Below are 27,840 nucleotides of genomic sequence, written 5' to 3'. Positions count from 1 at the left end.
GCTGATATAAATACTATGCATACCAGTCACTCTTGGCTAAGAGTTGAGGAGAGACTGACTGCATCACTTCTTCTTTTTATAAGAAACATTGTGTTGAAAATCCCAAATTGTTTGCATAGTCAACTTACACACAGCTCTGACACACACACTTACCCCACTAGACATGCCACAAGGGGTCTTTTCACAGTCCCCAAACCAGAACAAGAAAGAAAGTGTACAGTATTATATAGAACAGAACTCCATTCCATCTCATATTGCTCAAATAAACAGCAAACCTGGTTTCAAAAAACAGATAAAGCAACACCTCACGGCACAACCCCTCTCCCCTATTTAACCTAGATAGTTTGTGTGTATGTATTAATATGTAGGCTACATGTGCCTTTAAAACATTTTTTATGTAGTTCTGTCCTTGAACTGTTGTTGTCTATTAATGTTCCATAGTATTCCATGTTTTGTGTGGATCCCAGGAAGAATAGCTGCTGCTTTTGAAACGGCTAATGGGGATCCTAATAAAATACCACAAGAAAAGCAGCGCAACCTAAATAGGCTGTGAGTAGGCTTGGCTTGGTGAACGACATTACGGGAACAGAAAGTTGGGAGAGAGAAGAGCTGACGTGATGGGACTCGTGATCATTTAGACAGATAAATGTTGGTGTGTGTGAGGCTGTCCAAACTGCCTTTATCTGGCTTTGACGTTTATACAGCGGCATGTGAATCAATGACTGCCCTGGTGTAGTTGTACTTAGAAATGAGATCCAATCAGCTTAACATGTCCTTTAATCTATTCTCTGTCGTCATCGTCAAACTAAAAGTAGGATGCCATTCAGATTGTTTTCATATTGAATAAAGTGATTGAATTAGACCACTGTAAAATAAATAAATGTTGAGAGTCAAAAATCATATCTTTTTTTCTCTTAGGCGACCAAGAAATTCAACGACCTGTGTTAGTGGACAAAATCTGTATCTAATATTCCTGTGAATTCTAGCTGGTTAGATGGGAGAGAGCTGAGTGACAAATGTACACATTTTCTCAATGTTTAAACAGACATTTTTAACATTTAATCGTTAATTACATGTGAATTGACAATTCGGATATAGTCATGCGTATGACCTCTATGGGGCGATGCAGTTCAAATCTACCGTAGTCCAGGCTACCTACCAGACGGCGCTCACCTTACTGCTGTCCCCCTCCCAGTCAGCAACAATAGTAGTTAATGCCTTTTTTACCTTCTCTTCTGTGTGCCTCTCCTCCATGTTCTAGGTGGTCAGTACATGGTACCCCTCCTGTCTCAGCCTCCAGTAATTATGCTGCAATAGTTTATGTGTCGGGGGGCTAGGGTCAGTCTGTTATATCTGGAGTATTTCCCCTGTCTTATCCGGTGTCCTGTGTGAATTTAAGTATGCTTCCTCTAATTCTCTCTCTCTTTCGCTTTCTCTTTCTTTCTCTTCTCTCGGTGGACCTGAGCCTTAGGACCATGCCTCAGGACTAGCTGGCCTGATGACTCCTTGCTGTCCCCAGTCCACCTGGTCGTGCTGCTGCTCCAGTTTCAACTGTTCTGCCTGCGGCTATGGAACCCTGACCTGTTCACCGGATGTGCGCTACCTTATCGCAGACCTGCTGTTTTCAACTCTCTGTCTCTACCACACCTGCTGTCTCTAACTCTGAATGATCGTCTATGAAAAGCCAACTGACATTTACTCCTGAGGTGCTGACCTGTTGCACCCTCTACAACCACTGTGATTATTATTATTTGACCCTGCTGGTCATCTATGAACATTTGAACATCTTGGCCATGTACTGTTATAATCTCAACCCGGCACAGCCAGAAGAGGACTTCTCCATCCGGGCCGTCACAGTTTTTTTCCGACATGGCATCTTGCAGTCCGGTTCTAGATATGCCATCAGGGTATTGAAGCCGACATCCTCTACCAATGACAATGGCTGTATTTGAACTGCAATCATTTCTGTAATCAGCACTGTGATTATTCTCACTCACACTTTTTTCGTGTGAAAAGCTTGTCTAATGTCTGTTGTTGGGGGCCTGTGCTGCTGCCAGCAACGGTTTGGGTCTCACAGTACCTCCCTGCACTCTGATTTACATTTTGTGTAAAACCCCACCAAAAAACTTTTTTTTTTCTAGATGTTAACGATCCCAATTTCATTTAAATGTTTAACACCCCTAAAGGACACAGAGATGATGGCTTGCCAGCCTTGTGACCAACCAACTGACCAATGAAACCATTGTCAACAAACTAGTAATGCAATAAATATTTTAAATCAAAACATTTCCCATGAGACGGATCTGGGCCTTCATTTTAGCCAACACAGGCCTTTTGTTCCGATAAATCAGTTGTGAACAATGGGATGAGGCCATGAGGCACATACAGTATATGTTGTTGAATTACTTTTTTGGCTTGAAGACACAAGTTTTCTATCTTTCTCGCAACAAGCTAGGGATTCTGAGGTGCACTGTGACGTCTGACTGATTGAGACAGTACACATGACTTAAATCAGCCAGTTAATTGTTCCTGATAACTCCTGCTCAGAGCAAAGTACTCTGGGACAGGGAGGCAAAGGAAGATACATACAGAGTTTAGAGAAAGACAGAAGGGTTGATACACAACCCGAAAATTGATTTGATCTGTAGCTATAAGAAAACAAGACCAAGTCACAAAATAATAACTGAAACTGATTCAGAGTGAAAAGTACTGAGATTGAGATTGTAGTGGAAACTTTCAATGATAAACTTGCTGTTACTGGAACACTGAGAAATTACTAATTATCAATGCATAGCCTGCAATTCAGTAACTGGAGATGATTGATTTACAGCATTTGGTTAAGAGTGGAGGAAAGACCCATGACCACCCTAGATGTTCTGAGGCGTAATTCACCGTTGGTTTCATTAGTGTTGGATTGTATTATAATTCAAAGTGTATTGAATTTGATCCAGTAAAGTGGAAGTGCTCACTCAAAAATGTGCTAAAATATAGCTTTAAAATGAGGCAAAACACACATACCAAAACGCAGATACCAGCAGGCTGCCTTCAAAAATCTCGGGCAACAACCAGAAAGTCAATATAATATCCCTCAGGCAGCAGAGAAAAAGATCAATGTCACTCCACTACAACCTTCCATCACAAACAGACAGCACAATGTCCTCCTGCCTCTGAAAATTAGGACTGGCTTCATATGTTCAGTAAACGTGGACATTTCGCTTTGCATGCTTGAGGCAAATGTTTCAACCTAAAAAATGTCCTGTATCGCTGTAGTGAGTCACTGCCGGTGAGCTCACTCATACCATCCTACGTCAGAGCCATAGTAGATGTAGGTCGCAGACTGAGTGATCTTCAGGACTCAGCACTTTGTGTTGCATTATGCAAGATTGAGAGTTTGGCCTGAATAGAGTTGTTGCTTCAATATGCTGGTTAGTTGGTTCCCTACTGGCTCTGGGTTTCCCATAATAAGCCAGACCTGATCCCAGTTCACAATTCTGATGTCCTCAATGTCGTTTGTCCTTGAGGAATGGAATGCTGCTAAAATAGATCAACCCGTAAGAAACAGGCCTCTATATACAGTATCAGAGCATATTATCAGACATTAGTGCAACTGTCAGACACCCAGTAGATGTGGAATATGTACAGATAGAACACTCCATTTGACTAGACTGTACATTTAGAGCACCAGTGACTTCTCAAAGAGCCCTAAATGAGTCCATCATCAGAACTGGGTCTGCGATTCGCTCTCCCACATTACAGTGATTAGGGGGAGGGGGGGAGAGTGTATATTACAGTGATTAGGGGGAGGGGGGAGAGTGTACATGACAGTGATTGGGGGGGAGAGTGTACATTACAGTGATTAGGGGAGAGAGTGTACATTACAGTGATTAGGGGGGAGAGTGTACATTACAGTGATTAGGGGGAGAGAGTGTACATGACAGTGATTAGGGGGGAGAGTGTACATGACAGTGATTAGGGGGGAGAGTGTACATGACAGTGATTAGGGGAGAGAGTGTACATGACAGTGATTAGGGGGAGAGAGTGTACATTATAGTGATTAGGGGGAGGGGGAGAGTGTACATGACAGTGATTGGGGGGGAGAGTGTACATTACAGTGATTAGGGGGGAGAGTGTACATGACAGTGATTAGGGGAGAGAGTGTACATGACAGTGATTAGAGGGAGAGAGTGTACATTACAGTGATTGGGGGAGAGAGTGTACATTATAGTGATTAGGGGAGAGAGTGTACATGACAGGGATTAGGGGAGGGGGAGAGAGTGTACATTATAGTGATTGGGGGGAGAGAGTGTACATGACAGTGATTAGGGGGAGAGAGTGTACATGACAGTGATTAGGGGGAGAGAGTGTACATGACAGTGATTAGGGGGAGAGAGTGTACATGACAGTGATTAGGGGGAGAGAGTGTACATGACAGTGATTAGGGGGAGAGAGTGTACATGACAGTGATTAGGGGAGGGGGGAGAGTGTACATGACAGTGATTGGGGGGAGAGAGTGTACATGACAGTGATTAGGGGAGGAGAGTGTACATGTCAGTGATTAGGGGGAGAGAGTGTACATGACAGTGATTAGGGGGAGAGAGTGTACATTACAGTGATTAGGGGGGAGAGAGTGTACATGACAGTGATTAGGGGGAGAGAGTGTACATTATAGTGATTAGGGGGGAGAGTGTACATGACAGTGATTAGGGGGAGAGAGTGTACATGACAGTGATTAGGGGGAGGGGGAGAGTGTACATGACAGTGATTGGGGGGAGAGTGTAAATTACAGTGATTGGGGGGGGAGAGTGTACATGACAGTGATTAGGGGGAGAGAGTGTACATGACAGTGATTAGGGGGAGAGAGTGTACATTACAGTGATTGGGGGAGAGAGTGTACATTATAGTGATTAGGGGGAGAGAGTGTACATGACAGTGATTAGGGGGAGGGGGAGAGAGTGTACATTATAGTGATTGGGGGAGAGAGTGTACATGACAGTGATTAGGGGGAGAGAGTGTACATGACAGTGATTAGGGGGAGAGAGTGTACATGACAGTGATTAGGGGGAGAGAGTGTACATGACAGTGATTAGGGGGAGAGAGTGTACATGACAGTGATTAGGGGGAGAGAGTGTACATGACAGTGATTAGGGGGGGAGAGAGTGTACATGACAGTGATTAGGGGGGAGAGAGTGTACCTTACAGTGATTAGGGGGAGAGAGTGTACATGACAGTGATTAGGGGAGAGAGTGTACATGACAGTGATTAGGGGGAGAGAGTGTACATGACAGTGATTAGGGGGAGGGGGGAGAGTGTACATGACAGTGATTGGGGGAGAGAGTGTACATGACAGTGATTAGGGGGGGAGAGTGTACATTACAGTGATTAGGGGGAGAGAGTGTACATGACAGTGATTAGGGGGAGGGGGAGAGTGTACATGACAGTGATTAGGGGGAGAGAGTGTACATGACAGTGATTAGGGGAGGAGAGTGTACATGTCAGTGATTAGGGGGAGAGAGTGTACATGACAGTGATTAGGGGGAGAGAGTGTACATTACAGTGATTAGGGGGAGAGAGTGTACATGACAGTGATTAGGGGGAGAGAGTGTACATTATAGTGATTAGGGGGGAGAGTGTACATGACAGTGATTAGGGGGGAGAGAGTGTACATGACAGTGATTAGGGGGAGGGGGAGAGTGTACATGACAGTGATTGGGGGGAGAGTGTAAATTACAGTGATTGGGGGGGGAGAGTGTACATGACAGTGATTAGGGGGAGAGAGTGTACATGACAGTGATTAGGGGGAGAGAGTGTACATTATAGTGATTGGGGAGAGAGTGTACATTATAGTGATTAGGGGGAGAGAGTGTACATGACAGTGATTAGGGGAGGGGAGAGAGTGTACATTATAGTGATTGGGGGAGAGAGTGTACATGACAGTGATTAGGGGAGAGAGTGTACATGACAGTGATTAGGGGGAGAGAGTGTACATGACAGTGATTAGGGGGAGAGAGTGTACATGACAGTGATTAGGGGAGAGAGTGTACATGACAGTGATTAGGGGGAGAGAGTGTACATGACAGTGATTAGGGGGAGAGAGTGTACATGACAGTGATTAGGGGGAGAGAGTGTACCTTACAGTGATTAGGGGGAGAGAGTGTACATGACAGTGATTAGGGGGAGAGAGTGTACATGACAGTGATTAGGGGGAGAGAGTGTACATGACAGTGATTAGGGGAGGGGGGAGAGTGTACATGACAGTGATTGGGGGAGAGAGTGTACATGACAGTGATTAGGGGGGGAGAGTGTACATTACAGTGATTAGGGGGAGAGAGTGTACATGACAGTGATTAGGGGAGGGGGGGAGAGTGTACATGACAGTGATTAGGGGGAGAGAGTGTACATGACAGTGATTAGGGGAGAGAGTGTACATTACAGTGATTAGGGGAGGGGGAGAGTGTACATGACAGTGATTAGGGGGAGGGGGGAGAGTGTACATGACAGTGATTAGGGGGAGGGGGAGAGTGTACATGACAGTGATTAGGGGGAGAGAGTGTACATTACAGTGATTGGGGGAGAGAGTGTACATGACAGTGATTAGGGGAGAGAGTGTACATGACGGTGATTAGGGGGAGAGAGTGTACATTACAGTGAGTAGGGGGAGGGGGGAGAGTGTACATGACAGTGATTAGGGGGAGAGAGTGTACATTACAGTGATTAGGGGGAGAGAGTGTACATGACAGTGATTAGGGGGCGAGAGTGTACATTACAGTGATTAGGGAGAGAGAGTGTACATGACAGTGATTAGGGGGAGGGGGGGAGAGTGTACATGACAGTGATTAGGGGGAGAGAGTGTACATTATAGTGATTGGGGGAGAGAGTGTACATGACAGTGATTAGGGGGAGAGAGTGTACATGACAGTGATTAGGGGGAGAGAGTGTACATTATAGTGATTAGGGGGAGAGAGTGTACATTACAGTGATTAGGGGAGAGAGTGTACATTATAGTGATTAGGGGGAGAGAGTGTACATGACAGTGATTAGGGGGAGAGAGTGTACATGACAGTGATTGGGGAGAGAGTGTACATGAAAGTGATTAGGGGAGAGAGTGTACATTATAGTGATTGGGGGAGAGAGTGTACATGACAGTGATTAGGGGAGAGAGTGTACATGACAGTGATTAGGGGGAGAGAGTGTACATGACAGTGATTAGGGGAGAGAGTGTACATGACAGTGATTAGGGGGAGAGAGTGTACATTATAGTGATTAGGGGGAGAGAGTGTACATTACAGTGATTAGGGGGAGAGAGTGTACATGACAGTGATTAGGGGGAGAGAGTGTACATTATAGTGATTGGGGAGAGAGTGTACATTACAGTGATTAGGGGGAGAGAGTGTACATGACAGTGATTAGGGGGAGAGAGTGTACATTATAGTGATTGGGGAGAGAGTGTACATTACAGTGATTAGGGGGAGAGAGTGTACATGACAGTGATTAGGGGGAGAGAGTGTACATTATAGCGATTGGGGGAGAGAGTGTACATTACAGTGATTAGGGGGAGAGAGTGTACATGACAGTGATTAGGGGGAGGGGGAGAGTGTACATGACAGTGATTAGGGGGAGAGAGTGTACATGACAGTGATTAGGGGGAGGGGGGGGAGAGTGTACATGACAGTGATTAGGGGGAGAGAGTGTACATGACAGTGATTAGGGGGGAGAGTGTACATTACAGTGATTAGGGGGAGAGAGTGTACATGACAGTGATTAGGGGAGGGGGGAGAGTGTACATGACAGTGATTAGGGGGAGAGAGTGTACATGACAGTGATTAGGGGGAGAGAGTGTACATTAAAGTGATTAGGGGGGAGGGGGAGAGTGTACATGACAGTGATTAGGGGAGGGGGGAGAGTGTACATGACAGTGATTAGGGGAGGGGGAGAGTGTACATGACAGTGATTAGGGGGGAGAGAGTGTACATGACAGTGATTAGGGGGAGAGAGTGTACATGACAGTGATTAGGGGGAGAGAGTGTACATGACAGTGATTAGGGGGGGAGAGTGTACATGACATTGATTAGGGGGAGAGAGTGTACATGACAGTGATTAGGGGGAGAGAGTGTACATGACAGTGATTAGGGGGCGAGAGTGTACATTACAGTGATTAGGGGGAGAGAGTGTACATTATAGTGATTAGGGGAGGGGGGAGAGTGTACATGACAGTGATTAGGGGGAGAGAGTGTACATGACAGTGATTAGGGGAGGGGGAGAGTGTACATGACAGTGATTAGGGGGAGAGAGTGTACATTATAGTGATTGGGGAGAGAGTGTACATGACAGTGATTAGGGGGAGAGAGTGTACATGACAGTGATTAGGGGAGAGAGTGTACATTATAGTGATTAGGGGGAGAGAGTGTACATTACAGTGATTAGGGGAGAGAGTATACATTATAGTGATTGGGGGAGAGAGTGTACATGACGTGATTAGGGGGAGAGAGTGTACATGACAGTGATTAGGGGGAGAGAGTGTACATGACAGTGATTAGGGGGAGAGAGTGTACATTATAGTGATTGGGGAGAGAGTGTACATTACAGTGATTAGGGGGAGAGAGTGTACATTATAGTGATTGGGGAGAGAGTGTACATGACAGTGATTAGGGGGAGAGAGTGTACATGACAGTGATTAGGGGGAGAGAGTGTACATGACAGTGATTCGGGGAGAGTGTGTACATGACAGTGATTAGGGGGAGAGAGTGTATATTATAGTGATTGGGGGAGAGAGTGTACATGACAGTGATTAGGGGGAGAGAGTGTACATGACAGTGATTAGGGGGAGAGATTGTACATGACAGTGATTGGGGGAGAGAGTGTACATGACAGTGATTAGGGGAGAGAGTGTACATTATAGTGATTAGGGGGAGAGAGTGTACATGACAGTGATTAGGGGGAGAGATTGTACATGACAGTGATTGGGGGAGAGAGTGTACATGACAGTGATTAGGGGGAGAGAGTGTACATGACAGTGATTAGGGGGCGAGAGTGTACATGACAGTGATTAGGGGAGGGGGAGAGTGTACATGACAGTGATTAGGGGGAGAGAGTGTACATGACAGTGATTGGGGAGAGAGTGTACATTACAGTGATTAGGGGGAGAGAGTGTACATTATAGTGATTAGGGGGAGGGGGAGAGTGTACATGACAGTGATTAGGGGGAGAGAGTGTACATTATAGTGATTAGGGGAGGGGGGAGAGTGTACATGACAGTGATTAGGGGGAGAGAGTGTACATGACAGTGATTAGGGGGAGGGGGGGAGAGTGTACATGACAGTGATTAGGGGGAGAGAGTGTACATTATAGTGATTGGGGGAGAGAGTGTACATGACAGTGATTAGGGGGAGAGAGTGTACATGACAGTGATTAGGGGGAGAGAGTGTACATTATAGTGATTAGGGGGAGAGAGTGTACATTATAGTGATTGGGGGAGAGAGTGTACATGACAGTGATTAGGGGGAGAGAGTGTACATGACAGTGATTAGGGGGAGAGAGTGTACATGACAGTGATTAGGGGGAGAGAGTGTACATTATAGTGATTGGGGGAGAGAGTGTACATTACAGTGATTAGGGGGAGAGAGTGTACATTATAGTGATTGGGGGAGAGAGTGTACATGACAGTGATTAGGGGGAGAGAGTGTACATGACAGTGATTAGGGGGAGAGAGTGTACATGACAGTGATTGGGGGAGAGAGTGTACATGACAGTGATTAGGGGGAGAGAGTGTACATTATAGTGATTAGGGGGAGAGAGTGTACATGACAGTGATTAGGGGGAGAGAGTGTACATGACAGTGATTAGGGGGAGAGAGTGTACATGACAGTGATTTGGGGAGAGAGTGTACATGACAGTGATTAGGGGAGAGAGTGTACATTATAGTGATTAGGGGGAGAGAGTGTACATTACAGTGATTAGGGGGAGAGAGTGTACATTACAGTGATTAGGGGGAGAGAGTGTACATGATAGTGATTGGGGGAGAGAGTGTACATTTTAGTGATTAGGGGGAGAGAGTGTACATGACAGTGATTAGGGGGAGAGAGTGTACATTATAGTGATTAGGGGAGAGAGTGTACATTACAGTGATTAGGGGAGAGAGTGTACATTATAGTGATTGGGGAGAGAGTGTACATGACAGTGATTAGGGGGAGAGAGTGTACATGACAGTGATTAGGGGGAGAGAGTGTACATTATAGTGATTGGGGAGAGAGTGTACATTACAGTGATTAGGGGGAGAGAGTGTACATTATAGTGATTGGGGGAGAGAGTGTACATGACAGTGATTAGGGGGAGAGAGTGTACATGACAGTGATTAGGGGGAGAGAGTGTACATGACAGTGATTGGGGAGAGAGTGTACATGACAGTGATTAGGGGGAGAGAGTGTACATTATAGTGATTAGGGGAGAGAGTGTACATGACAGTGATTAGGGGGAGAGAGTGTACATGACAGTGATTAGGGGGAGAGAGTGTACATGACAGTGATTGGGGGAGAGAGTGTACATGACAGTGATTAGGGGGAGAGAGTGTACATTATAGTGATTGGGGAGAGAGTGTACATGACAGTGATTAGGGGGAGAGCGTGTACATGACAGTGATTAGGGGGAGAGAGTGTACATGACAGTGATTGGGGGAGAGAGTGTACATGACAGTGATTAGGGGAGAGAGTGTACATTATAGTGATTAGGGGGAGAGAGTGTACATTACAGTGATTAGGGGGAGAGAGTGTACATTACAGTGATTAGGGGGAGAGAGTGTACATTATAGTGATTGGGGAGAGAGTGTACATGACAGTGATTAGGGGAGAGAGTGTACATGACAGTGATTAGGGGCGAGAGTGTACATGACAGTGATTAGGGGGAGGGGGAGAGTGTACATGACAGTGATTAGGGGGAGAGAGTGTACATGACAGTGATTGGGGAGAGAGTGTACATTACAGTGATTAGGGGGAGAGAGTGTACATTATAGTGATTAGGGGGAGGGGGGAGAGTGTACATGACAGTGATTAGGGGGAGAGAGTGTACATTATAGTGATTAGGGGAGGGGGGAGAGTGTACATGACAGTGATTAGGGGAGAGAGTGTACATGACAGTGATTAGGGGGAGGGGGGAGAGTGTACATGACAGTGATTAGGGGGAGAGAGTGTACATTATAGTGATTGGGGAGAGAGTGTACATGACAGTGATTACGGGGAGAGAGTGTACATGACAGTGATTAGGGGTGAGAGTGTACATTATAGTGATTAGGGGAGAGAGTGTACATTATAGTGATTGGGGGAGAGAGTGTACATGACAGTGATTAGGGGAGAGAGTGTACATGACAGTGATTAGGGGGAGAGAGTGTACATGACAGTGATTAGGGGGAGAGAGTGTACATTATAGTGATTGGGGGAGAGAGTGTACATTACAGTGATTAGGGGAGAGAGTGTACATTATAGTGATTGGGGGAGAGAGTGTACATGACAGTGATTAGGGGGAGAGAGTGTACATGACAGTGATTAGGGGGAGAGAGTGTACATGACAGTGATTGGGGAGAGAGTGTACATGACAGTGATTAGGGGGAGAGAGTGTACATTATAGTTATTAGGGGGAGAGAGTGTACATGACAGTGATTAGGGGGAGAGAGTGTACATGACAGTGATTAGGGGGAGAGAGTGTACATGACAGTGATTGGGGGAGAGAGTGTACATGACAGTGATTAGGGGAGAGAGTGTACATGACAGTGATTAGGGGGAGAGAGTGTACATTACAGTGATTAGGGGGAGAGAGTGTACATTACAGTGATTAGGGGGAGAGAGTGTACATTATAGTGATTGGGGGAGAGAGTGTACATGACAGTGATTAGGGGGAGAGAGTGTACATGACAGTGATTAGGGGGAGAGAGTGTACATTATAGTGATTGGGGGAGAGAGTGTACATGACAGTGATTAGGGGGGAGAGAGTGTACATTATAGTGATTGGGGGAGAGAGTGTACATGACAGTGATTAGGGGGAGAGAGTGTACATTATAGTGATTGGGGGAGGGGGAGAGTGTACATGACAGTGATTAGGGGGAGAGAGTGTACATGACAGTGATTAGGGGAGAGAGTGTACATGACAGTGATTGGGGGAGAGAGTGTACATGACAGTGATTAGGGGGAGAGAGTGGACATTATAGTGATTAGGGGGAGAGAGTGTACATGACAGTGATTAGGGGAGAGAGTGTACATGACAGTGATTAGGGGGAGAGAGTGTACATGACAGTGATTGGGGGGAGAGAGTGTACATGACAGTGATTAGGGGGAGAGAGTGTACATTATAGTGATTGGGGAGAGAGTGTACATGACAGTGATTAGGGGGAGAGAGTGTACATGACAGTGATTAGGGGAGAGAGTGTACATGACAGTGATTGGGGGAGAGAGTGTACATGACAGTGATTAGGGGGAGAGAGTGTACATTATAGTGATTAGGGGGAGAGAGTGTACATTACAGTGATTAGGGGGAGAGAGTGTACATTACAGTGATTAGGGGAGAGAGTGTACATTATAGTGATTGGGGGGAGAGAGTGTACATGACAGTGATTAGGGGGAGAGAGTGTACATGACAGTGATTAGGGGGCGAGAGTGTACATGACAGTGATTAGGGGGAGGGGGGAGAGTGTACATGACAGTGATTAGGGGGAGAGAGTGTACATGACAGTGATTGGGGGAGAGAGTGTACATTACAGTGATTAGGGGGAGAGAGTGTACATTATAGTGATTAGGGGGAGGGGGAGAGTGTACATGACAGTGATTAGGGGGAGAGAGTGTACATGATAGTGATTAGGGGAGGGGGGAGAGTGTACATGACAGTGATTAGGGGGAGAGAGTGTACATGACAGTGATTAGGGGAGGGGGGAGAGTGTACATGACAGTGATTAGGGGAGAGAGTGTACATGACAGTGATTAGTGGGAGAGAGTGTACATGACAGTGATTAGGGGAGGGGGAGAGTGTACATTATAGTGATTAGGGGGAGAGAGTGTACATTATAGTGATTGGGGGAGAGAGTGTACATGACAGTGATTAGTGGGAGAGAGTGTACATGACAGTGATTAGGGGGAGAGAGTGTACATTATAGTGATTAGGGGGAGAGAGTGTACATTATAGTGATTGGGGGAGAGAGTGTACATGACAGTGATTAGGGGGAGAGAGTGTACATGACAGTGATTAGGGGGAGAGAGTGTACATGACAGTGATTAGGGGAGAGAGTGTACATTATAGTGATTGGGGGAGAGAGTGTACATTACAGTGATTAGGGGGAGAGAGTGTACATTATAGTGATTGGGGAGAGAGTGTACATGACAGTGATTAGGGGAGAGAGTGTACATGACAGTGATTAGGGGAGAGAGTGTACATGACAGTGATTGGGGGAGAGAGTGTACATGACAGTGATTAGGGGAGAGAGTGTACATTATAGTTATTAGGGGAGAGAGTGTACATGACAGTGATTAGGGGGAGAGAGTGTACATGACAGTGATTAGGGGGAGAGAGTGTACATGACAGTGATTGGGGAGAGAGTGTACATGACAGTGATTAGGGGGAGAGAGTGTACATTATAGTGATTAGGGGGAGAGAGTGTACATTACAGTGATTAGGGGGAGAGAGTGTACATGACAGTGATTAGGGGGAGAGAGTGTACATGACAGTGATTAGGGGGAGAGAGTGTACATGACAGTGATTAGGGGGGAGAGTGTACATGACAGTGATTAGGGGAGAGAGTGTACATTACAGTGATTAGGGGGGAGAGTGTACATGACAGTGATTAGGGGGAGAGAGTGTACATTACAGTGATTAGGGGAGATGGGAGAGTGTACATGACAGTGATTAGGGGGAAAGAGTGTACATGACAGTGATTGGGGGAGAGAGTGTACATGACAGTGATTAGGGGGGGGAGAGTGTACATGACAGTGATTAGGGGGAGAGAGTGTACATGACAGTGATTAGGGGGAGAGAGTGTACATTACAGTGATTAGGGGGGGAGAGTGTACATGACAGTGATTAGGGGGAGAGAGTGTACATTACAGTGATTAGGGGGGGAGAGTGTACATGACAGTGATTAGGGGGAGAGAGTGTACATTACAGTGATTAGGGGGAGGGGGGAGAGTGTACATGACAGTGATTAGGGGGAGAGAGTGTACATGACAGTGATTAGGGGAGAAGGTACATGACAGTGATTAGGGGGGAGAGTGTACATGACAGTGATTAGGGGAGGGGGGAGAGTGTACATGACAGTGATTAGGGGGAGAGAGTGTACATGACAGTGATTAGGGGGAGAGAGTGTACATGACAGTGATTAGGGGGAGAGAGTGTACATGACAGTGATTAGGGGAGAGAGTGTACATGACAGTGATTGGGGGAGAGAGGGGTGTGTATGACAGTGATTAGGGGAGAGAGGGGCTAGTGTGTGTATGACAGTGATTAGGGGGAGAGAGGGGCGAGTGTGTGTATGACAGTGATTAGGGGGAGAGAGTGGCGAGTGTGTGTATGACAGTGATTAGGGGGAGAGAGGGGGTGTGTGTGTATGACAGTGATTGGGGGAGAGAGGGGGTGTGTGTGTTAGCTGATAACACTTACTGCCCCAAGATGTGTCAGCTGACAAAGTCCCCCCAGAATTACCCAGGATTCCTGTCAAATGAGGTGAGGGGAGGGGCCTCCGGCAGCCTCCGTGGATTCTATATGGACAAATGAATCAGTGCTGCAACCAGATCTGGGCCCTTGTGTTCAATCAGCAAGTTCAATGAATGTATTATAATCATTCATTTCCTAAACCTTCTGGGGTACATCAGAGGTCGACCATAACTTTCTTCCTGTTGTCTCCTGACTCGTGCCAGAACTTTTAATTGGCCTCAGGAAATCCCAGGCGTCCTCCCATGTTCTGGGAGCTTGGTGTAGGATGTGTGGGATTGGGTCATAGTGAGAGCATTTACTCCCCTACTGAGGCTGCTGGGGTAGGACTCCAGGCCAACTTCACAATTACTCTTTACTACCAGGGATAACATCATGGAGGGAATATGGCCATTGATGAAATGACAGAACACTTGTTCTGTCATAACATGTTTACCGCACAGACTAACAATGTGATATACGGTTGTCAAAAACTGTTGTTAGATTTACAATTAAAGCATAACTAAACCGTGTTTATGATTATCTTATGTAGGGATTAGGATGAAACATTCAAATAACGTGTCACCAAACCCATGTCTTAAACTAAGAATACAAAAAATACTTTTGTTGTCCTTGCCTCACCCCACACATCCCAAATATGGACACACACACAGAAAGCACACAGTATAAAGGAATGCTTCCTCAGCCAGTACACTGGCTCAGCTTCTCTAAAAACACCCACTGCATGCTGGGGGCTTTTGCATCACACATATCCCCAGGAGCCGTAATAATAGTTATTTAACTGAATTATTTGATAAATGTTTTGGTTTTTAACCCCGACAATCATTCAGTTGTTTGAGAACATTTGTGCATGGACCACTTACAATTTAGACTGAAGATCTGGCGTTGACCATTGTATTTGTTCATGATATAGTACACTCACTCTCACTCTTTCTGGCCCTGGGTGGGAGGCAGATACTAGGTGTTGATTGATTAGGATCCCCATTAACTGACACCAATGGTGACAGCTAGTCTTACCGGGGTCTGACACATAACGAAAAATACATTACAGACAAAATACTTTACATTTTCCATACATTTAAAAACATTACCATGTAGTGTGTGTGTGTGTATATATATATGTGTGTGTGTGTGTGTGTGTGTGTGTGTGTGTGTGTGTGTGTGTGTGTGTGTGTGTGTGTGTGTGTGTGTGTGTGTGTGTGTGTGTGTGTGTGTGTGTGTGTGTGTGCATCTATCAGTTACACATACATGTCAGTACATACACACAACAAATAGGTCACATGGGTATATTGTTCCTACATCATGGTAAACAATGAAAGGCAGTGTTCATTTTTCATCCCTCCAAAACAGTGGGCTGTAGAGAGGGTTGGGAGCAGGGTAGTGGTGGGGGCTCAGTGTAGTTACTAGCAGATCCTATGTGATAAGGGACTGTGTTTGCTGTGCCTCGCCTCAGCGCCTGCCTGTGCCCCTCTGCCTTCCCGTCCCGCCGATGGAGCGGGTCACACTGAATCACAAGGCCAGCCGGCGCTGACAATGGCACATTTGTGCACAGACAGAGCCGTGAGCCAGCCCACTCAAGGGAAAGGATGGTAGAAGGTGGAGCGAGTCCAGCAATCTGTGTGTGCGTGTGTTGTGTCTGTCTATATGTGCCTGTATCTATGTCTGTCTGTCCATCTACTTGTGTGTGTGTGTGTGTGTGTGTGTGTGTGTGTGTGTGTGTGTGTGTGTGTGTGTGTGTGTGTGTGTGTGTGTGTGTTGTGTCTGTCTATATGTGCCTGTATCTATGTCTGTTTGTCCATCTACTTGTGCCTGTGTGTGTGTGTGTGTGTGTGTGTGTGTGTGTGTGTGTGTGTGTGTGTGTGTGTGTGTGTGTGTGTGTGTGTGTGTGTGTGTGTGTGTGTGTGTTGTGTCTGTCTATATGTGCCTGTATCTATGTCTGTTTGTCCATCTACTTGTGCCGTGTGTGTGTGTGTGTGTGTGTGTGTGTGTGTGTGTGTGTGTGTGTGTGTGTGTGTGTGTGTGTGTGTGTGTGTGTGTGTGTGTGTGTGTGTGTGTGTGTGTGTCTCTCAATGTCTGTGAAACAAAACTGGGATAGTTATTTGAGTGACAAAACAAACACTCAGTCAGGCTGCTTTGTAGCTTATTCACTCTTCAACCTGCTTAATACCAGTTGATAGTATTCTTATTTAACATAATCATATTTCAGGACAAGGCTCAGGCTACTTATCTTTCCACTAACACAGGCACAAACACAGTTATATTTTTCTCATGACCAGTGGAGGCTGCTGAGGGGAGGACGACTCCCCTGGTTTCCATGTGTTTGATACCAGCCCATTACACTCCATTCCAGCTATTACTATGAGCTGTCCTCCCCTCAGCAGCCGCCACTGTTTTTTTGGAACAGAAGGGAAACTGTTGGGGAACAGCCATTTTGTGTCTGCTGTAAACCACTGACTGTTAGTTAACATCCTGCAGTTGATGCTTTCATCATTGGGTCAAGATGAGGAAACTTAACTGGAATTGACTGCAATAGCAAACACCAGTACAGCAGCATCATCAATATGGGTGCCGTATTGAAAGAATACTGGTCAGTGTAGGGCAGTCTCTCCACACAGCTGCCACGCCACGATTCTGGCAAGCAAGACTATGGAAAAGACTGCAATGTGCAGTAGACGTTACTGAGGAGCAGTATCAGATATGTATAAATCTAATTTATGGCATGTTAAGATACAGGGAAATCTTGCACCATATACACCAACTCACAAAAAGCGTATTATTCCACACTGGACAGGCCCTCAGTCAAATGTATCCTTAAGTACTTCCATAGATATTGCTGACAGCAGTTGCTATCAGTCATAAGACAAGGCTATCAGTCATAAGACAAGGCTATCAGTCATAAGACAAGGCTATCAGTCATAAGACAAGGCTATCAGTCATAAGACAAGGCTATCAGTCATAAGACAAGGCTATCAGTCATAAGACAAGGCTATCAGTCATAAGACAAGTCTATCAGTCATAAGACAAGGCTATCAGTCATAAGACAAGGCTATCAGTCATAAGACAAGGCTGTCAGTCATAAGACAAGGCTATCAGTCATAAGACAAGGCTATCAGTCATAAGACAAGGCTATCAGTCATAAGACAAGGCTATCAGTCATAAGACAAGGCTATCAGTCATAAGACAAGTCTATCAGTCATAAGACAAGGCTATCAGTCATAAGACAAGTCTATCAGTCATAAGACAAGGCTATCAGTCATAAGACAAGGCTATCAGTCATAAGACAAGGCTGTCAGTCATAAGACAAGGCTATCAGTCATAAGACAAGGCTATCAGTCATAAGACAAGGCTATCAGTCATAAGACAAGGCTATCAGTCATAAGACAAGGCTATCAGTCATAAGACAAGGCTATCAGTCATAAGACAAGTCTATCAGTCATAAGACAAGGCTATCAGTCATAAGACAAGGCTATCAGTCATAAGACAAGGCTATCAGTCATAAGACAAGGCTATCAGTCATAAGACAAGGCTGTCAGTCATAAGACAAGGCTATCAGTCATAAGACAAGGCTATCAGTCATAAGACAAGGCTATCTGACCTACTTTGTTTCCTCCAAACCTTGACGTTTTAAAAAAAATCTGATGCAGACAAAGAATGATATGTCATTATCCAATTTAACGTAGTGTTCAAGGGTATCTATACACATGCACGTGTGCACACACACAAACACACACAAACAAACACACACAAACAAACACACACACATACACACAGTTACAGACTTCTGTTGGCCCATGACCTCCACATCAATTTAATATTCCATTACTAGACCTGCACAAACACAAACATAGTATACACACCCACATACACATACTCAAGCACACACACTCAAAAACTGTCACCTCTCAAACCCTCTCCAACACCCCCAATGGTCCTCCAGTCCAGAGCATCCCCCACCCCTCCCTTCCTCCACCATCTCCTCCATCTCTCCTCCACCACCTCCTCCCCTCCACCACCACATCCTCCCCTCCACCACCTCTACCACCTCCTCCTCCTCCACCAGCACCTCCTCTACCACCTCCTCCTCCTCCACCACCACCTCCTCCCCTCCTCCACCACCTCTTCCCCATCACCACCACCTCCTCCTCCCCTCCTCCACCACAACCTCCTTCCCTCCTCCTCCACCACCTCCTCCCCTCCTCCACTCCTCCCCTCCTCCTCTATCACCTCCTCCTCCTCCGCCACCACCTCCTCCAGCACCTCCTCCACCACCTCCTCCCCTCCTCCTCTATCACCTCTTCCTCCTCCGCCACCACCTCCTCCAACACCTCCTCCACCACCTCCTCCTTCACCACCTCCTCCCCTCCTCCTCCACCACCACCTCCTCCCCCTCCACCACCACCTCCTTCCCTCCTCCACCACCTCCTCCTCCTCCACTCCTCCATCACCTCCTCCTCCTCTGCCACCACCTCCTCCAACACCACCTCCTCCCCACCTCCTCTACTACCTCCTCCCCTCCCCACCACCTCCTCCACTACCTCTTCCCCTCCTCTACCACCTCTTTCTCCCCTCCTCCACCACCTCCTTCTTCCCTCCTCCACTATCGCCTCCCCTCCTCCACCACCTCCACCACTTCCTCCTCCACCACCTCCTCCTTGTACTCTGTCATATGACTGATGTTATGTGTGAGGAATGGAACACAAAGATGCTCTGTTGGTTCCTTTGCTCTGCCCTCAGTAATTAGTGCTGGGAAGAGGGCCCATCTTCCTCAGGCTCACACACAGGGTCCTAGTTCTGAGCGCCAGCACAGATTAGCGAGGGAGAAAGAGAGGAGGGAAGGAGAGAAAGAGAAATTCATTTATGTAGATTTACATAAAACTCAACGATAACCTAATCCTTACTTACTGTAACATTACTACAAACAGATAAAGCCCCACCCTAATTTGGTTCAGTCCAATTGACAGTCAGAAATCCAGGAAGCTAGTCAGCATGATGGGTCACAAGAGGCTTGGCACAGTATTGGACCTAGCAGAATAACAAATAAAAAAGGTATATCCTGCTTAAAAGGGTTCACAGTAGTCGTTATTTCTGTGTTTACTGCATTCCAGAGTAGGTTATCAGAGTTATTCAATTGCTAAAGGAATTAGCAGAACAATTTCATAGAGGCCGGTTTGGTGAATATACCCACAGCCTGCAGGCCTAGAGTAATATGATACAGTATAACATTAAATATGTCCACATAAATCATTGTTCTTAAGTGTAAAAGGAGATAGACATATTGTATAATTTTCCCGTACTATAATATAATCAATTTAAGTGGTAAAGTCAGCCAAGTCTTCTAACCTACAAGGGCATAGATGAGGGAAGCATATGGTACAACCCCATTGTCCTTCTCAGACCAAAAAACATAGAGACAAACCGGCCACTGTCCCTTTAAAGCTACAGCTGTCCCAAGCCATTATGTCTCACAATGGAGGGGCAGAGGCAACCTTACAGAGGGTTTAGGAGGGGTCAAATTGAACTTAACCATTGTTTTTCCTGCTGGATATGTTCTTTGGGGAACTTTACTGGCAGGTTATTAAAAGCCCCATTCAAAATGGCAGAAATGTGTTGTGCTATGCTTGTACTGCTGTGCCCAAATTCCAAGTAGGTGATATATTGTAGACCAATATGGCAATTATATTAGTTTGTGTCTTGTATGACACTGCATGGGCAATGGCATCATGTGAGTGTGTGAGTTTAACCAATTTGTGTTAGCAAAACCTTAGAGAGCGCTCAATGAAGGGGTGTGATTTACTTTGATATGATCCCTGTCATTCATTCTTACAGCCAAGGTCACCAGAGACCTCTGACTTTGTGTTAAGCCCCATTACTGCCCTTTCCAGTTCCTTCTCCTCTCAGTCCAACTTCCGGCTTCAATCCCACTCTAATTGCATGGGTTATCAAGCTACATCATATTAGAGTGTCATCTAGGCTGTTAGCTTGAAAAGCAAATCTGCAAATAGAAGTGGGAAAATGGGATATGTGAGGAAATCTTTTTCAGATCTCATACATGTAGTTATTTCCTGAGATATACTTATTATTGTGTAACAGAAAATACAGACACGGAATGCTGGGTCCTAGGCTACATGACGTTTTTGTTTGAGGTGATATAATGTACTGTAGGACTTAGGCATGTGATTCTGTCTTTGGTGGACATCTCCCATAGTGCAGAAGGAGCTGTGTCTGACATGGCTGCACCAACATTCCAAGCAGTGACATCACTATGGGTCACATTTCTTCTCTGTAGAGTTACCAGTTGAAATTGTTGACATACCTCCATAACGTAAAGCACACCAAGATTTTAAAGTATGTGAAATGTCTGACCTGACTTTATTACTTTTGCTTGGTCCACGTCTATTTTTTACCCTACCCGGTCCTTCTGTGTGTTCTAGTACCTTCTACGTGTAAACTGAACCTTGTGATACTTTCTAACACACTGAAGATGAAACTATGTGATAGCCATTTAGATTTAACATGAATGACTGCAAGAGTTACACTAGACATACAGTACCAGTCAAAAGTTTGGACACACCTACGGTCCTCATTCAAGGGTTTTTCTTTATTCTTACTATTTTCTACATTGTACAATAATAGAAGACCTCAAAACTATGAAATAACACATATGGAATCATGTAGAAACTAAAAAAGTGTTAAACAAATATTTATATTCTTCAAAGTAGGCACGCTTTGCCTTGATGACAGCTTTGCACACTCTTGGCATTCTCTCAACCAGCTTCACCTGGAAGGCTTTTCCAACAGTCTTGAAGGAGTTCCCACATATGCTGAGCACTTGTTGGCTGCTTTTCCTTCACTCTGCGGTCCAACTCATCCCGAACAATCTCAATTGGGTTGAGGTCGGGTGATTGTGGAGGCCAGGTCATCTGATACAGCACTCCATCACTCTCCTTCTTGGTCAAATAGCCCTTACACAGCCTGGAGGTGTGTTGGGTCATTGTCCTGTTGAAAAACAAATGATAGTCCCGCTAAGCGAAAACCAGATGGGATCGCTGCAAAATGCTGTGGTAGCCATGCTGGTTAAGTGTGCCTTGAATTCTAAATAAATCACAGACAGAGTCACCAGCTAAGCACCCTCACACCATCACACCTCCTCCTCCATGCTTCACAGTGGAAACCACACATGCGGAGATCATCCGTTCACCTACTCTGCGTCTCACAAAGATACGGCTGTTGGAGCCAAAAATCTCAAATTTTACCTCATCAGACTAAAAGACAGATTTCCACCGGTCTAATGTCCATTGCTTGTGTTTCTTGGCCCAAGCAAGTCTCTTTTTATTAGTGTTCTTTAGTAGTGGTTTCTTTGCAGCAATTCGACCATGAAGGCCTGATTAACACAGTCTCCTCTGAACAGTTGATGTTGAGATGTGTCTGTTACTTGAACTCTGTGAAGCATTTATTTGGCCTGCAATTTCTGAGGCTGGTAACTCTAATGAACTTATCCTCTGCAGCAGAGGTAACTCTGGGTCTTCCTTTCCTGTGGCAGTCCACATGAGAGCCAGTTTCATCAAAGCTCTTGATGGTTGTTGCGACTGCACTTGAAGAAATGTTCAAAGTTCTTGAAATATTCCATATTGACTTGGCTTGACTTGATTAAACTACCAACGGGACATTCAAAACTGTAATATCTTATGCTTCACAGAGTCGTGGCTGAACAACGACATTGTCAACATACAGCTGTCTGGTTATATGCTGTATCGGAAGAATAGAACAGCGGCATCTATTAAGACAAGGTGCGGCGGACTATGTATTTTTGTACATTTCTAAGGAAGTCTCGAGGTTTTGCTCACCTGAGGTAGAGTATCTCATGATAAGCTGAAGACCACATTATCTACCTAGAGAGTTTTCATCTGTATTTTTCGTAGCTGTCTACATACCACCACAGACTGATGCTGGCACTAAGACCGCACTCAATGAGCTGTATTCCACCATAAGCAAACAGGAAAACGCTCACCCAGAGGCAGCGGTCCTAGTGGCTGGGAACTTTAATGCAGGGGAATTTAAATCGGTCTTACCAAATTTCTATCAGCATGTTAAATGTGCAACCAAAGAGAAAAAAATCTGTGGACCACCTTCACTCCACACACAGAGACGCATACAAAGCTCTCTCTCGCCTTCCGCTTGGCAAATCTGACCATAATTCTATCCTCAAGATTCCTGCTTACAAGCAAAAATTTAAGCAGGAAGCACCAGTGACTTGACCAATGAAAAAGGGGTCAGATGAAGCAGATGCTAAGCTACGGGACTGTTTTGCTAGCACAGATTGGAATATGTTCCGGGATTCCTCCGATGGCATTGATGAGTACACCACATCAGTCATTGGCTTCATCAACAAGTGCATCGATGATGTCGTCCCCACAGTGACTGTACGTACATACCCCAACCAGAAGCCATGGATTACAGGCAACATCCGCACATCCGCACTAAAGGCAAGAGCTGCCGCTTTCAAGGAGCGGGACTCTAACCCGGAAGCTTATAAGAAATCCCACTATGCCTTCCGACAAACCATCAAACAGGCAAAGCGCCAATACAGGACTAAGATCGAAACGTACTACACCAGCTCTGACGCTCGTCGGATGTGGCAGGGCTTGCAAACCATTACAGACTACAAAGGGAAGCACAGCCGAAAGATGCCCAGCGACACGAGCATACCAGATGAGCTAAACTACTTCTATGCTCGCTTCGAAGCAAATAACACTGAAACATGCATGAGAGCACCAGTTGTTCCGGAAGACTGAGTGATCGTGCTCTCCGCAGCTGATGTCAGTAAGACCTTTAAACAGGTCAACATTCACAAGGCCGCAGGGACAGATGGATTACCAGGACGTGTACTGTGAGCATGCGCAGACCAACTGGCAAGTGTCTTCACTGAAATTTTCAACCTCTCCCTGTCCGGGTCTATAATGCCAACATGTTTTAAGCAGACCACCATAGTGCCTGTGCCCAAGAACACTAAGGTAACCTCCCTAAATGACTACCGACCTGTAGCACTCACGTCTGCAGCCATGAAGTGCTTCGAAAGGCTGGTCATGGCTCACATCAACACCATTATCCCAGAAACCCTAGACCCACTCAATTTGCATATCGCCCTAACAGATCCACAGATGATGCAATCTCTATTGCACTCCACACTGCCCTTTCCCACCTGGACAAAATGAACACCTTCAGTATGTGAGAATGCTATTCATTGACTACAGCTCAGCATTCATCACCATAGTGCCCACAAAGCTCATCAATAAGCTAAGGACCCTGGGACTAAACACCTCCCTCTGCAACTGGATCCTGGACTTCCTGACGGGCCGCCCCCAGGTGGTAAGGGCAGGTAACAACACATCCACCACGCTGATCCTCAACACAGGGGCCCCTCAGGGGTGCGTGCTCAGTCCCCTCCTGTACTCCCTGTTCATTCATGACTGCACGGCCAGGCACGACTCCAACATCATCATTAAGTTTGCCGATGATACAACCTGATCACCGACAATGACGAGACAGCCTATAGGGAGGAGGTCAGAGACCTGGCCATGTGGTGCCAGGACAACAACCTCTCCCTCAACGTGATCAAGACAAAGGAGATGATTGTGGACTACAGGAAAAAGAGAACCAAGCACGCCCCCATTCTCATCGACGGGACTGGAGTGGAGCAGGTTGAATGCTTCAAGTTCATTGGTGTCCACATCACCAACATGGTTCAAGCACACCAAGGCAGGCATGAAGAGAGCACAACAAAACCTATTCCCCCTCAGGAGACTGAAAAGATTTGGGATGGGTCCTCAGATCCTCAAAGAGCACCATCGAGAGCATCCTGACTGGTTGCATCACTGCCTGGTATGGCATTTGCTCGGCCTCCGACCGCAAGGCACTACAGAGGGTAGTGCGAACGGCCCAGTACATCACTGGAGCCAAGCTTCCTGCCATCCAGGACCTCTATACCAGGCGGTGTCAGAGGAAGGCCCTAAAAATTGTCAAGGACTCCAGCCACCCTAGTCATAGACTGTTCTCTCTGCTACTGCACGGCAAGAGATACTGGAGCGCTGAGTCTAGGTCCAAGAGGCTTCTAAAAAGATTCTACCCCCAAGCCATAAGACTCCTGAACGTCTAACCAAATGGCTACCCCCCCCCCCCCCCCCCTTTACACCGCTGCTACTCTCTGTTGTTTTCATCTTTGCATAGTCACTTTAATAACTCTACCTACATGTACATGTACATGTTACCTCAATTACCTCGACTAACCGGTACCTCATCACATTGACTCTGTACCGGTTCCCCCTGTATATAGTCTCGCTATTGTTATTTTACTGCTGCTCTTTAACTACTTGTTACTTTTATTTCTTATTCATATTTATTTTTTAAACTGCATTGTTGGTTAGGGGCTCGTAAGTAAGCATTTCACTGTAAGGTCTACACCTGTTGTATTTGGCACATGTGACTAATAAAATTTGATTTGATTTGATATGTCTTTCTCCAGAGATCCCAAAGCATTGTGGGATTTTCTTCCACCATTTTTGCCTCCATTTTTAGATGTCTGAGGGCCTGGATGTTGGCTGTTTCACTTCATTCTTTCGGACTATCGCATGCAGCCAGTTCTTTAGTCTGCATCATCCATCATCTCCGGTGACACTCGGCTAAACAGCCCTGTCCCCTCAATGTTTCTCATTACATTCTCTCCATCTCTCCTCTCTTGTCCTGTTTTCCTCCTGTTTCCCAATCTCCTTCTCTCTCCATTTCTCTCTCTCTCTCTCTCTCTCCACTGCATCAACCTCATCTGCCTCCCCACTGTTAAACCCCCTAGCCCCTCGACCCCTCCCTGCGCAGGTTATCGCTCTCTCTCTCACTCACACATACACACAAACACACATAGACAGACTCTTGGCACTGCACTGCTGACTCTGACCCCTCTCCACAATCCACGGTAATGCCTCATTAGAGATACGAGGGATTTTTTAAATAAAACAAATGACCCTCAGTGCTGTGGCCGATGGAGAGCAGTGAACACACACACTCTCTCACTTTGTCACAATCACACTCATGCACACACATCACAAATACACCTCCACACACACCCATCCCGGGTCAAAACGGTTATCGATCGAAGTGCTGATGTTATTGTTGATGTGGGCTGGCAGGCGGAGCGCTGCTAAATGCCGATGTGAAGCCAATGTCCAGTCCAGTGCCTGCCTGCAGAGCAAAGCTCCACGGGGTGTGTGCTCCTCCCACCGCAGTGTCACATTCACTGTCTAACTAAGGCAGTCATGAGAGCCATACAGCAGATCCTACGTGACAGTGCTTTTACTGGCTCTCTTCTCTCTCTCTCTCATGGTCGCTGGGATGGACAGAGCATGCACACACACACCTTTAAGGTATCCTTCCCATTTCACATAAACCCAACATTACAGACAAGGATGTATGAAGGAGGAGATGTGCCACAGACAGGCAGACACCAGCTCTCCTTGTCCATGTCTATATCTACATAGAGAGCAGGGAGGGTGGAGGAGGGGACTGGTTCCATCTCAGAACATCACCATCCTGAGCTCAGCTGAGAGGAAAAATGTTCTGTTCCTCCGTATTATGAATACAGTCACATAGCAATTCCTCACCCCACCCCAGACAAACAAAGGGGGCCCAAAGGAGGCCAAGTTAGCAGTGATGACAAAAAAAGGGTGTGTGAGAAAATAAAGCAGGCAGGCTTACCGTTTCACCGTCCAGCGTCCATTCACCAGGGATACTGCAGACAAACACTTGCTGGAAGAGAAAGGCTGTGTGAACTCCACCTTTAGTCCAACATTCTCCTGTCTTTCACACCCTCTCTATCTCTTTCTATTCCCCTCTTTCTCGCCTTTCTTATTATTGTCTGTGTTCTATTTCCTCTCTTGTTTGCTCCAAGGCAGTTGAGACACTGCAGCGGTGGGGGAGGAGGGTGTGTGTGCGTGTGTGTATGTGTGCGTGTTTGAGTGTGTCAGAGAGCGGAGGGAGAGAGAAATGAAGGGAGGAGTCAGCAGGGATAGAGAGAAGGGGAAAACGGACAGGATTAAATCATGAGAGAAACAGAGAAAGAGGTAAAAGGGCACCAAGCTAAACAGAACACAGGGCTGTGACAAAAACAGGATACAATAGAAGCTGTCTGCTGCATGCAATGAGAAGGGGAAACAGACAGAGACCCCTATGAGAAGCAATGGAAAGGACAGCTTATGTGTGTGTTTCAATGTGTAACAGCCCTGCTTATTCTCTTTCTCTGGTCTATGACAAGTCAACAGCAAGATTGGTTGTGATTTCATTGATGGCTGAAAAAGCATGCACGATAGAGAGAAAGAGAGAGAGAGTGGGAAGGGGAGAAGAGAGGAGAGGAAGGGAGGGATAGGAGTGATGACGATATGGGGCTGGGAGGGGGATTGGATAATGGTGTAATGTGCTGTTTCCGTGCCAACTGTTTCTGTGACAGAGGGACCACTTCCTTTACTGCTATTGGCTCTAACCAAGAACAAATAGATATGCTGACAAATAAAAAATCCTACCTACTTTGCGATGTGAAGGGGTAGGGCTTGCTGTTCTCCTCAGCTCTCATCTATCTTTGATAAAAACGGGCCTTTTGTGTCCTGCTTATACCCATAATAAGGTAACACACACACACACACACACACACACACACATACACACATATACACACAGGTTATAGTGCTTAAGCCGCTGCATGAAGCTAACTGCACATCCATCATTAAGGATATGGGTTGTGTGTAAGGAGCCTCCTCCCGCCACACACATACCCCCTGGCTAGGAGAAATAAACCCAGTATCAGATTGCTGGGGTGTAGTGAGGAAATGAGAACTGTAATTAGAACACCTATACCATGCTGTCAATAAATTCTACTACACTGAACAAAAATAAAACGTGACACCTAAAGTGTTGGTTTCATGAGTTGAAATGAAAGATGCCAGAAGTGTTCCATGTTGTGCACAAATGTGTTTACATCCCTGTTAGTGAGCATTTCTCCATAACCAAGATAATCCATCCACCTGAAAGGTGTGGCATAACAAGAAGCTGATTAAACAGCATGATCATTACACAGGTGCACCTTGTGCTGGGGACAACAAAAGACCACTCTAAAATGAGCAGGTT

General features: G+C 46.0%; 1 protein-coding gene across 5 annotated transcripts in view; it reads right to left on the bottom strand.

Annotated features, from left to right (window-relative positions):
• The window catches only part of rab36 (RAB36, member RAS oncogene family), a 65,179-nt gene extending 38,296 nt beyond the window's left edge, over nt 1-26,883 (bottom strand). Inside the window, exons 1-2 of one of the 5 annotated variants that reach the window (XM_045690396.1) lie at nt 26,419-26,883; nt 14,626-14,723 (exon numbers count right to left, since the gene is read on the bottom strand). The gene's annotated coding sequence lies outside the window, so the exon portion shown is untranslated. Of the gene's footprint in view, nt 1-1,227; nt 1,339-3,018; nt 3,644-14,625; nt 14,724-26,418 lie in introns of those variants that run through there. The other 4 variants (XM_045690389.1, XM_045690399.1, XM_045690394.1 and 1 more) reach the window with 4 other exon arrangements.
• Nucleotides 26,884-27,840: the final 957 nt, after the last annotated feature.

Source organism: Salmo salar, chromosome ssa01, assembly GCF_905237065.1.
Source record: "Salmo salar chromosome ssa01, Ssal_v3.1, whole genome shotgun sequence".
NCBI classification, from domain to species: Eukaryota; Metazoa; Chordata; class Actinopteri; order Salmoniformes; family Salmonidae; genus Salmo; species Salmo salar.
This window is presented reverse-complemented; position numbering and strand designations above follow the sequence as displayed.